Genomic DNA, 9,989 nt, shown 5'->3' on the forward strand with positions numbered 1-9,989 from the left:
GTCAAAATTAAGTCTTTTTCTTTCCTTTTAATTTTCCAAGGACTCTTGCTCTTCCCATCCTGATGAGAAGCTAATTAAATATGCTGATTACAACTTCTCAACTTTCAACGTCTCCTCCTCTTGAACGCATATGGATGGGACCGCGCATCCCCTCAGAGCATCTCCAACAGCTTCCCCAAAATTTTCTCCAAAATGGAGAAACAAAAATCATATTCTCCAAATTATTTTTGCTCCAACTCCAACAGCTTCCTCATTTTAAAAAATCGCATTTATTACAATAATAAAGCTCTCTCCAAAAATTTGGAGAATGCTGCAGATTTGGGGAAGGCTCCCTATTTTTTCTCCTCCTTCCCCATTTTGGGGAATGGGATGGGGAATCTGTTGGACCAAAAAAAACCTCTATATTCCCCAAAATTGAGCATTTCAAAAAGATGGGGAAGTTGTTGGAGATGCTCTCAGAACCTACTTTATTATGTGCATTGTAAGAGATTTAATTTAAAAGGCCCATGTTTAGTAGGCAATGAGTTAAGAATAGAGTGAACTAAAAATTTAATCTGAAATTGTAGCGTGTATATTACCCAACTGAACAGCTACGCCCCTCATTTCCATAATATCGACGTTGTCAAACTAAGTTGACAACGAACTAATTAATCAATATGACTAATTGTGAGGATGACATGGATTATATATTTGCCGCAGATCACGAGATCTGATAAGAAACGCTATGGCGACCGAATCTGATAGAGCACGAGATGTGATCGGAGAAGTCGACAGCCAAGAGAGGTGAACTTGAAAGTGCTGATGATTTTACGGAGATGTCGAAGCCATCGAGGGAAAAGGGGAGCCAATTGTGAGTGGGGGTGGGGGCCACAGCGCTTCTTTGCGCGTGATTAGCAGGCCAGGCCCGTCCGATTCACTCTCATGATATAAATATTCACGTGAGTTCTTAGGCCAAAAAAAAAAAGAAAGAAAAAAACGGCAGAGATCTTTTTTCGGTTGTAGCAAAGTACAGAGGACTTTCGGCTGATTTGGAGGATATTTTGAGCACTATTTGGAGCCGACTTTGAGAGAGTTTGTGCATCTCTTTTGAGAGATTCGTTTGAGGGTTTTATTTGTGAGGTCTTGTGTGATTATAAACCCTATTTGTATTTTCTTTCTCTCTAATAGTAGATCTCCCACCTCCTTGCCCCGTGGGTGTAGGCAACTTGCCGAACCACGTAAAAAATAGTTTGTCTTGCTGTGATTTGTAATAGCTTGTAGGTTCACTCGACAAGTCAGTCCTAGAACTGATGAGAGGAAGAGTGTATATCCCACTTTGTTGAGATATATTACTTTCGATTCTTGTTTCCTTTGTGAAATAGGGATTTAGTTGTGATCTTACTCTCTTGTTGTACACCAGAAGTGCTGTCGAAATTCATGCTGCGCACTACAAGTGGTATCAGAGCCTAGGTTTTGGCTTGAGGCTTGTTCGAAGGATTCGCTGAAGGATTCTTATTTGAAGAGTTAGATCTACAACATGGATGAAACAAGCTCATCGGGTTCGTCTCTTTCAAATGTGATACAGAGTCTGAGCATCAATAATACAAAGATTGATATTCCGAAGTTCGACGGTAAGATCAATTTTGGTTTGTAGAGGTGTCAGGTGATGGATGCCTTGGATGCACAGAATTTGGAGGAGACTTTTAAGTTAAAAGAGATCAAAGACATGGAGGACAAGGTTTGAAAGAAGATGAACAGTAGGGCTTGTGGAGTTATTTGGTCATGCTTGACGCCGAATTTTATTTATGATGTTATGAACGAGACGTCGACGAAGAGATTGTGGGAAACGCTCAATGAGAAGTATCTTACTAAGAGCATTGAGAATCGGCTTCACTTGAAGAAGAGGTTTTACCAGTTCAAGATGAAGAGCGGGGTTTCCATTAGGGAGCATGTAAATAACTTCACGAAGCTACTTTTAGATATGGTCAATGTGGACATCATGATTGAGGATGAAGACAAGGTGATGCTACTTTTGTGTTCGTTGCCGGAGGATGATTATGGTACGTTCGTTCTCACTATGATCAATGAAAGAACTACTATTAGTTATAAGGAGGTGACCTCAATGTTGGTAAATTATGAGTTGAGGAAGAGTGATGGTGAACCCTCCGAGAAGGCATCGGGAGATGCATTAACAGTTCGAGGCCGTGATCCAAACCGCCACTAGTTCAACCGCACAAAATCGAAGAATAGAGGTGGCCATAAGAGTATTGGTAGGAATCAATATCGTTTTTGTAAAGAAGAAGGACATTGGAAGATCGACTGCCCAAAGTTAAATGACAAAGTTGGGAAGAATAAATAAAAAGCTGTACAAGCTTCGGAAGTGAATGTTGTCAAGGCTAGTGACGACAATTCAGATACAGATTCTTCAGGCTTTTCATGCTCAGCATTACCGTCAGTTTATTACGCTGACTCTATGAAGTGGATGATAGATTCTGGTGCTACATACCATATTTGTCCTAGGAAGGATTGGTTCTCCAGCTTTGAGGAGCTGAAAAGAGGGGATGTCGTGCTTATAGGTAATGACCATGTATGCCCTGTAGATGGTATTGGTACAGTTCGGATCCGCATGTGTGACGGGGTTACTCGAGAGCTGAAGGAAGTAAGGTTCGTGCCGCAGTTGACGAAAAATATTATTTCACTTAGAACTTTGGAGGTAGCTGGCTATCGAGTGATCTTGGATAATGCAACTCTGAAGGTCATGAAGGGGTCCATGGTGGTGATGCAAGGTATCAGGGAAAACAACCTATATTACTTGAAGGGTAAGATAGTTACAGGGGGTCTGACAGCTTCTATCACTACAGAGGAGGACACTATCAATTTATGGCACATGCGTTTAGGACACACTGGTGATAAGTTCCTGTAGGTATTGGCGAAATAGGGGCTATTGAAAGGTGTGATGACCTACAAGATGGAGCTGTGTGAGCACTGTGTACTTGGGAAGAAGATAAGAGTGAAGTTTGGTACCGCTATTCACAATACCCAAGGTATATTGGACTACATTCACACAGACGTTTGGGGCCCTTCCAAGAATATATCACTTGGTGGGGCCAACTATTTATCACTTTTATTGACGATTATTCCAGGAAAAATTGGGTATACCCTATGAAGCATAAACATGAGATCCTGGATATTTTTGTGGAGTGGAAGAAGAAAGTGGAGCTGCAGACAGGTAGAAAGGTGAAGACTCTTCGTTCGGACAATGGAGAAGAGTATAAGAGTGATCCGTTTCTGCAGTTTTTCCAGGATCATGGCATTAGATGATATTTCACAGTTCGAAAGGCACCGTAACATAATGGGGGTGACTGAGAGATTAAACCGTACCTTGCTGGAGAAGGTGCGATGTATGATGACGTAAAGTAGATTGCCTAGATCCTTTAGGGCCGAGACGTTGGTTTGTGCGAGCTATCTCGTGAATAGGTTGTCGTGCACTACGATACAGGGGAAGACTCTTATGGAGCATTGGTCTGGTTCGGTGGCTAGTGACTATAAGTCGCTTCGGATATTTGGATGTCCAGCTTATTACCATATCAGTGATGGTAAATTGAATCCAAGGGCAAAGAAAGTAGTCTTTGTGGGCTTTAGAGAAGGAGTAAAATGCTTCAAATTGTGGGATCCACATGATAAGAAGATAGTTATTAGCAGAGATCTTACATTCGACGAGGCGTACATGATGAAAAAAACATAACTGGCCTACATCTCACAAGAATCCATAATCATCTAAATAACAAGGTCATGTAACTAGCCATTCTATAACAGGTCACTGGTCACATCTCACACATAGTCAACACTCATATCATTGAATAACTGACTGTTCACAAATCCCCTACGTGCATCCAAACCCGTGAAACGGTTCGATGAGAGACCTACACGCAATCCGATTTTGGCCTGGTTCGAACTCAAGCAAAACTCGGGTGACGAAACGATTTCACTGACCAAGTGCGAAATGGTTCACTTGGCCTAACAAACTAACCCCAATGCGAAACGGTTCACTGGTGTGAGCCTGGAAGATACATCAACAGTCTTATCCGATCACGTGAACATTAACTTTCCCATCCCAACTCTTCTCGTTTTTTCTAAATCAACAGTCGTATCCCACACTAAAACTCTGGTTCACCACCTAAACTCAGTCAATACACTCACACATGTTACTAAGTCTGTTCATGACGTATGAGGCCACTAAGTCATGAACTACTAAGGGTTCTCAAACACAACATGGACAATACATAGCAGACATGTCAAATACGTTAAATAAATGCAAAACGTGAAATATGATCATAAACAGTAAAAACATACATACAGTCCGGTTTCATCAATATCTTGTTATCCAGCCCTCTAAACTATTCATACAAAATCATAAATTACTTAAAATCTAAAATAGATAATTCTTTTTGCAAATAAATTTCTTTAGATCATCATAATTATCAAAAATAATTTTTTTTCCAAAATAATTCCTTTTAAATTATTATAATTTTTCTAAATGATCCGTTCTCAAATAAATTCTTTTTAATTAATATAATTATCCAAAAAATGATTCCACTACCGAAATAAATTCTTTTAATTCATAAAAATTATTCTAAAAAAGCTATTTATCATATTACTATGATATATTTAATATTCTTCATCAAATAATCCCACGCAGATAAATATATCATAACTAATCTATGTAAATAATTTATAACAGGTATAAAATTTAGATCAGAGTAAGATGAATCTTGCCTTGGGGTTTTTCGACGAACAGATTGACGTTGTCAGTGCGACGCGTCGGATTTGGCATGGGGTTCGAGCTCGGTGAGTGGCGGTGGACGAGGGGGACGGCAGTGGAAAATGGCGAATGAGCTCGGGGTTGAGGCGAGGCACGTGTTGAGATCGACGGATCTCGTTGGAGAGCGCGCATGGGCTGTCGGGCTGGTGGAGCGTCGTCCGGTGGTGGCTTGACGGCGGTCACGAGCGGGTTGGGGCTCGTGAACAGAGGAGGGCGGGATCAGGCCAACGACGAGCGGGGCGACCGACGGAAGGCGTGTGACGTGGGTTGTGAGGGGCTTGTAGTTCGAGCTGGCGCCGTAGCCTGCGCTGCGAGGTGTTGGGTTCAGGCGGAGGAGGCTGAAGGCTAGGTGGTGTTGTCGGCGGGCTGGACGAGGCGGTTTCAACGACGAGGGAGGAGGTTGATGGCTGAAGCTCAAGGAGGAGGAGCGGATCTAGTGTGGTGGCGGCGTTTGGATGTGATGATGTTGGGTGTCTTACCGGCTACTAGAGTTTGGACCGTCGAGCCGGCGGCTCAATGGTCCGGCGAAGCGGAGAGGTTGAGCGCGGGTTTGGACTTGGGACACGGCTGAGGCTTGTGGTTGCTGCTCAGGCGATGAACGGAGAGAGGCGGCATGGGGATGGAGTGGCTGGATAGCGGTGTGCTGGCGACAGCGAGGCGGCGAGTGCTCGGCATTGGGGCTGGTCTGGGCGGCGCTAGGGAGAAGAGGAGGGGAAGCTGGGTTCGGGGATGAAGGATCAAAGTGATCGAGGTCTTGGGGAGAACGGGTCTTGTGTGGGAGTTACGTGGTGGTTGAAGGCGGTGGCGGCGTGGCTGTCATGGCGAGCTCGAAATGGAGGAGTGAGCTCGGCTGTTCAGGCTTGGGGCTGGAGGGCGACAAGGAGAGGAGGGCATCGGCTTGAGCGGTTGTGGTCAGTTGAGGAGACGAGGAGAAAGAATAGGAGAGAGAGGGTGATCGGGGTTTCTTGAGGCCGAAGAGAGCACGAGAGGAGAGAGAGAGGAGAACGTAGGAGAGAGAAAAACGAAGAGAGAGAGACTGGTTTCTTAGGCGGTTGGGTAACACAAAAAGAGAGAGGGAGAGAGGGTTTTGGTTACGGGTATACATATATAATATTAGGGTTAGGGAATTTAATCGAATTAATTAAAATAAATAATTACGGGTACTTAAAAATTAAACTAATTACGAAATAATTATCTATAAATAAAAACGTACATGTTGTTCTAATACAACAGTTGATACGAAATAGTCAAAATATACACATATTGTACAATTAAACGAGAATAATTAATAATAAAAATATATTTACTTACATTTAAAATCAAATGATCATGGGATAATTATATACACAGTAAAACGTACTAGTTATACAAATACGTCAGATAACATGTAATAGTAGAAATAATACAACAAATTATACAAATAATACGTAATTAATAATACAAAGTATTATACAAAATAATACGTAATAATATTAATAATACAACATATTATTTAAAATAATACGTAATAGTACCGATAACACAACAAATAAAGTTTAGAAATTTTTACCACACAAAATAAATTTATAAATATTAAAATTATTTAAATAAATATAAAACTTAGACTTTAAATCATAGAAAATTATAAAAATTCGAGAAAATTATAAATACTCTTTTAAAAATCATAATTAAATATTTTAAAATATTAAAAAATTATTTTAACTAGTATCAAAATTTATGGTCCTTACAAGGGGCTGGCCAAGGCGGCGGGTAGAGGGAGAGGTGGAGCTTGGGTGGAGCGGGAGGTTGAGGGGGGTGGAGGAGGAGGGCAGAAGGTGAAGGGCTGTAGTGTGGTCGATGGTGGTGGTCGGAGATGGTTGCAAGGGGAAGGAGGTCGACGGTCTGAGGAGGAAAGAGGCGCTGTTGCTGGGGGTGGGAGAAAAAGGTTGGCGGGGGAGGCTGTCGACAAGGCTAACTCAGAGCGGCGAACAGAGCGCGGAGAGGCGGTTGGCTGGTCGGAGGCTGTTTGGTGAGGAGGAGGAGGGCGCTGGAGAATAGGGAAGCTGGCGGGCGCTAGGCTCGCTGGCTGTCGGATGAGGCGGTGGTGGCTTGTGGGCTACAGGAGGGGGTGGCAGAAGGTGAGGAATGGAGGACGGCAAGGCGACGCTCATGGCTGCGAAAGGGAGGTCGAGAGAGAGAGGTAACGGGGGTTAGCGGCGGGTTTGGGAAGAAAGAGAAGAGAGAGAAAACGAGAGAGAGAGATATGGGGAGAGAGAGAGAGAGAGAGAAAATTAGGGTTTTTAAATATTAATTAAAAATAATAATAATCACGAAAAAATTACATAATTATGTAAAAATTATCTACATATTAAAACGTACCAGTTGTAGTAATATAACCGATAATACACAACAGTAGAAATAATACAAGAAATTATACAATTAAATAAAAATAATTAATAAAAAATATAATTTCTTATATTTAAAATCAAATAATTATGGGATAATTATCTACACAATAAAACATACCAGTTGTATTAATACCACAGCTGATACGCAATAATTAAAATAATATAATAATTTACACAATAATACATAATTAATAAATCAACATAATACACAAAATTATATGTAATAGTAGAAATAATACAACGTATTATTTCAAATGGTACGTAATAGTACCTATAACACAACAAATTAATTCCACAAATTTTTTTACTGCACTAAATAAATTTATAAATATCAAAATCATTTAAATAAATATAAAAATTTGATTTTAAATCATAGAAAATTATAGAAATCAAGAAAAATATAAATACTCTTTTAAAAATAATAATTAAATATTTTAAAATACCAGAAAATTATTTTAACTAATATCAAAAATTCATGGTCCTTACATGTTTACATGCACAAGCTACATGATGGTGAGTACATCTATTTGTTACTATATGTTGATGATATGCTTATTGCCTCCAGGAATTCTTCGGCTATTCGAAAGTTAAAAAAGGAGTTGTCATCCGAGTTTGAGATGAATGATCTTAGAGAGGCGAAGAATATATTGGGTACGGAGATCGAGAGAGACAGGGCGAAGGGGAGATTGAAGCTAATACAGAGGAGTTATCTGCAGAAGATGTTAAAAAAATTCATCTTTGATGGCAATGCAAAGGCAGTGAGCACTCCATTGGTTCCCCACTTCAAGCTTTCAACTTTGATATCACCTGTTTCAGTTGAAGACAGAGATTACATGTCGAAGGTTCTATATGCTAGTACGGTGGATAGTTTGATGTATGTTTGGTGTGTACGAGGCCAGACTTATCACATGCCCTGAGCATGGTATCCAGATACATGCACGACCCCAGGAAGGATCATTGGAAGGCCGTAAAGTGGATTCTACGGTATATCAAAGGTACCATGGATGTTGGTTTAATTTTTTAGAAGAATAAGAAGACAGGACATGATTGTATTGGCTATGTGGATCTAGATTATGTGGGGGAACTTAACAAGCGCCGGTCTACTTCAGGATATGTTTTACATTGGCAGGAGCACCGGTATGTTGAAGATGTACATTTTAGTCTACAATGACTCTCTCTACTATAGAGGCGGAGTATATGGCAGTGACTGAAGCTGTGAAAGAGGCTTTATGGTTGCGTGGATTGTTGGAGGACTTGGGGATTGCACGGGAGACCATTTGGGTGTATTGTGATAGTATGTCAGCTATCTATTTAGCAAAGAACTAGATATATCATGCTTGCACGAAGCACATTGATGTCAGAATCCACTTTGTTCATGATGTTTTGGATGACGGTGATGTCATATTGGAGAAGATCCACACAAAGGACAACCCTGCGGATATGTTGACCAAAGTTGTTTTAGGTGTTAAGTTTGGTCATTGTTTGGAGCCTTTGAACATTCTTCGATGTTGAGGCCTTTGAAGGCCATTTAGGTGAACTACGTCATGCTTGATTCCTTAGACAAGAGGATACATAGGCAATCTTTACGATGCAGCCGATTGGATTAGTTGATTTTGATGGGGGTGAGATTGTTTGGACTCTCGTTCGGGTTCCCGACTTATTATGGATTGAGTCCGTTGTCGTGAATCAACTTCATGGCGTATTGGACATAACAAGTGGGACATTTAGATGCTTTGGTGCTGGCTCAGTTTTGAAAGAAACTTTACCGAGGTGGAGAATTATGAGTAGGGGTGGGGGCCACAACGCTTCTTTGCGCGTGATTAGCAGGCCAGGCCCACCCGATTCACTCACATGCTATAAATATTCACGTGAGTTCCTAGGGAAAAAAAGAAAAAGAAAAAAATGGCAGAGATCTTTTTTCGGCTGTAGCAAAGTACAGAGGACTTTCGGCTGATTTGGAGGAGATTTTAAGCACTATTTGGAGCCGACTTTGAGAGAGTTTGTGCATCCCTTTTGAGAGATTGTTTGAGGGTTTTATTTGTGAGACCTTGTGTGATTGTAAACTCTATTTGTATTTTCTTTCTCTCTAATAGTAGATCTCCCCCTCCTTGCCCCGTGGACGTATGCAACTTACTGTACCACGTAAAAAATAGTTTGTCTTGCTGTGATTTGTAATAGCTTGTAGGTTCCCTCGACAAGCCAGTCCTAGAACTGATGAGATGAAGAGTGTATATCCCACTTTGTTGAGATATATTACTTTCGATTCTTGTTTTCTTTGTGAAACAGGGATTTAGTTGTGATCTTACTATCTTGTTGTGCACTAGAAGTGCTGCCAAAATTTCCACTACGCACAATACTAATGGCCCACCCTCAGCGGCCATGAGGGTTTGAGTAATTAGGAGACATTAAGGGGCATAAAAAAACTACTCTGATACCATGTAAATTAATAATTTGGAGCCAATCCATTATATTCATATTCCCACTAGTTTTTTATAGAGAGAATTACAATCAATGTTTAGGATTACATAATCAAGAGGTTGAGATCTAACAACATTAAGTTGGATTAGTTAACAACAAATGAACAATGAAGGTAATATTGTTGCTAGGTTGTTGGATAGATTGGATTCTCTAGTAGTCTTATGCCTGCTTGGCTTTGGCGGAACTCATCAGCCAACAGCAAAGAGGATCTGATGTGATCGATCAATGTAGAGTACGAGAGTCTCTGGCACGCTAGAGGTTCTCTGGTGCTTTGTTGAAGGCCTTCTTGGCTTCGGCAGACTGAGCAACGGTCTGCATATGGG

The sequence above is a fragment of the Asparagus officinalis genome, chromosome 10 (assembly GCF_001876935.1).
Source record: "Asparagus officinalis chromosome 10, Aspof.V1, whole genome shotgun sequence".
NCBI lineage: Eukaryota > Viridiplantae > Streptophyta > Magnoliopsida > Asparagales > Asparagaceae > Asparagus > Asparagus officinalis.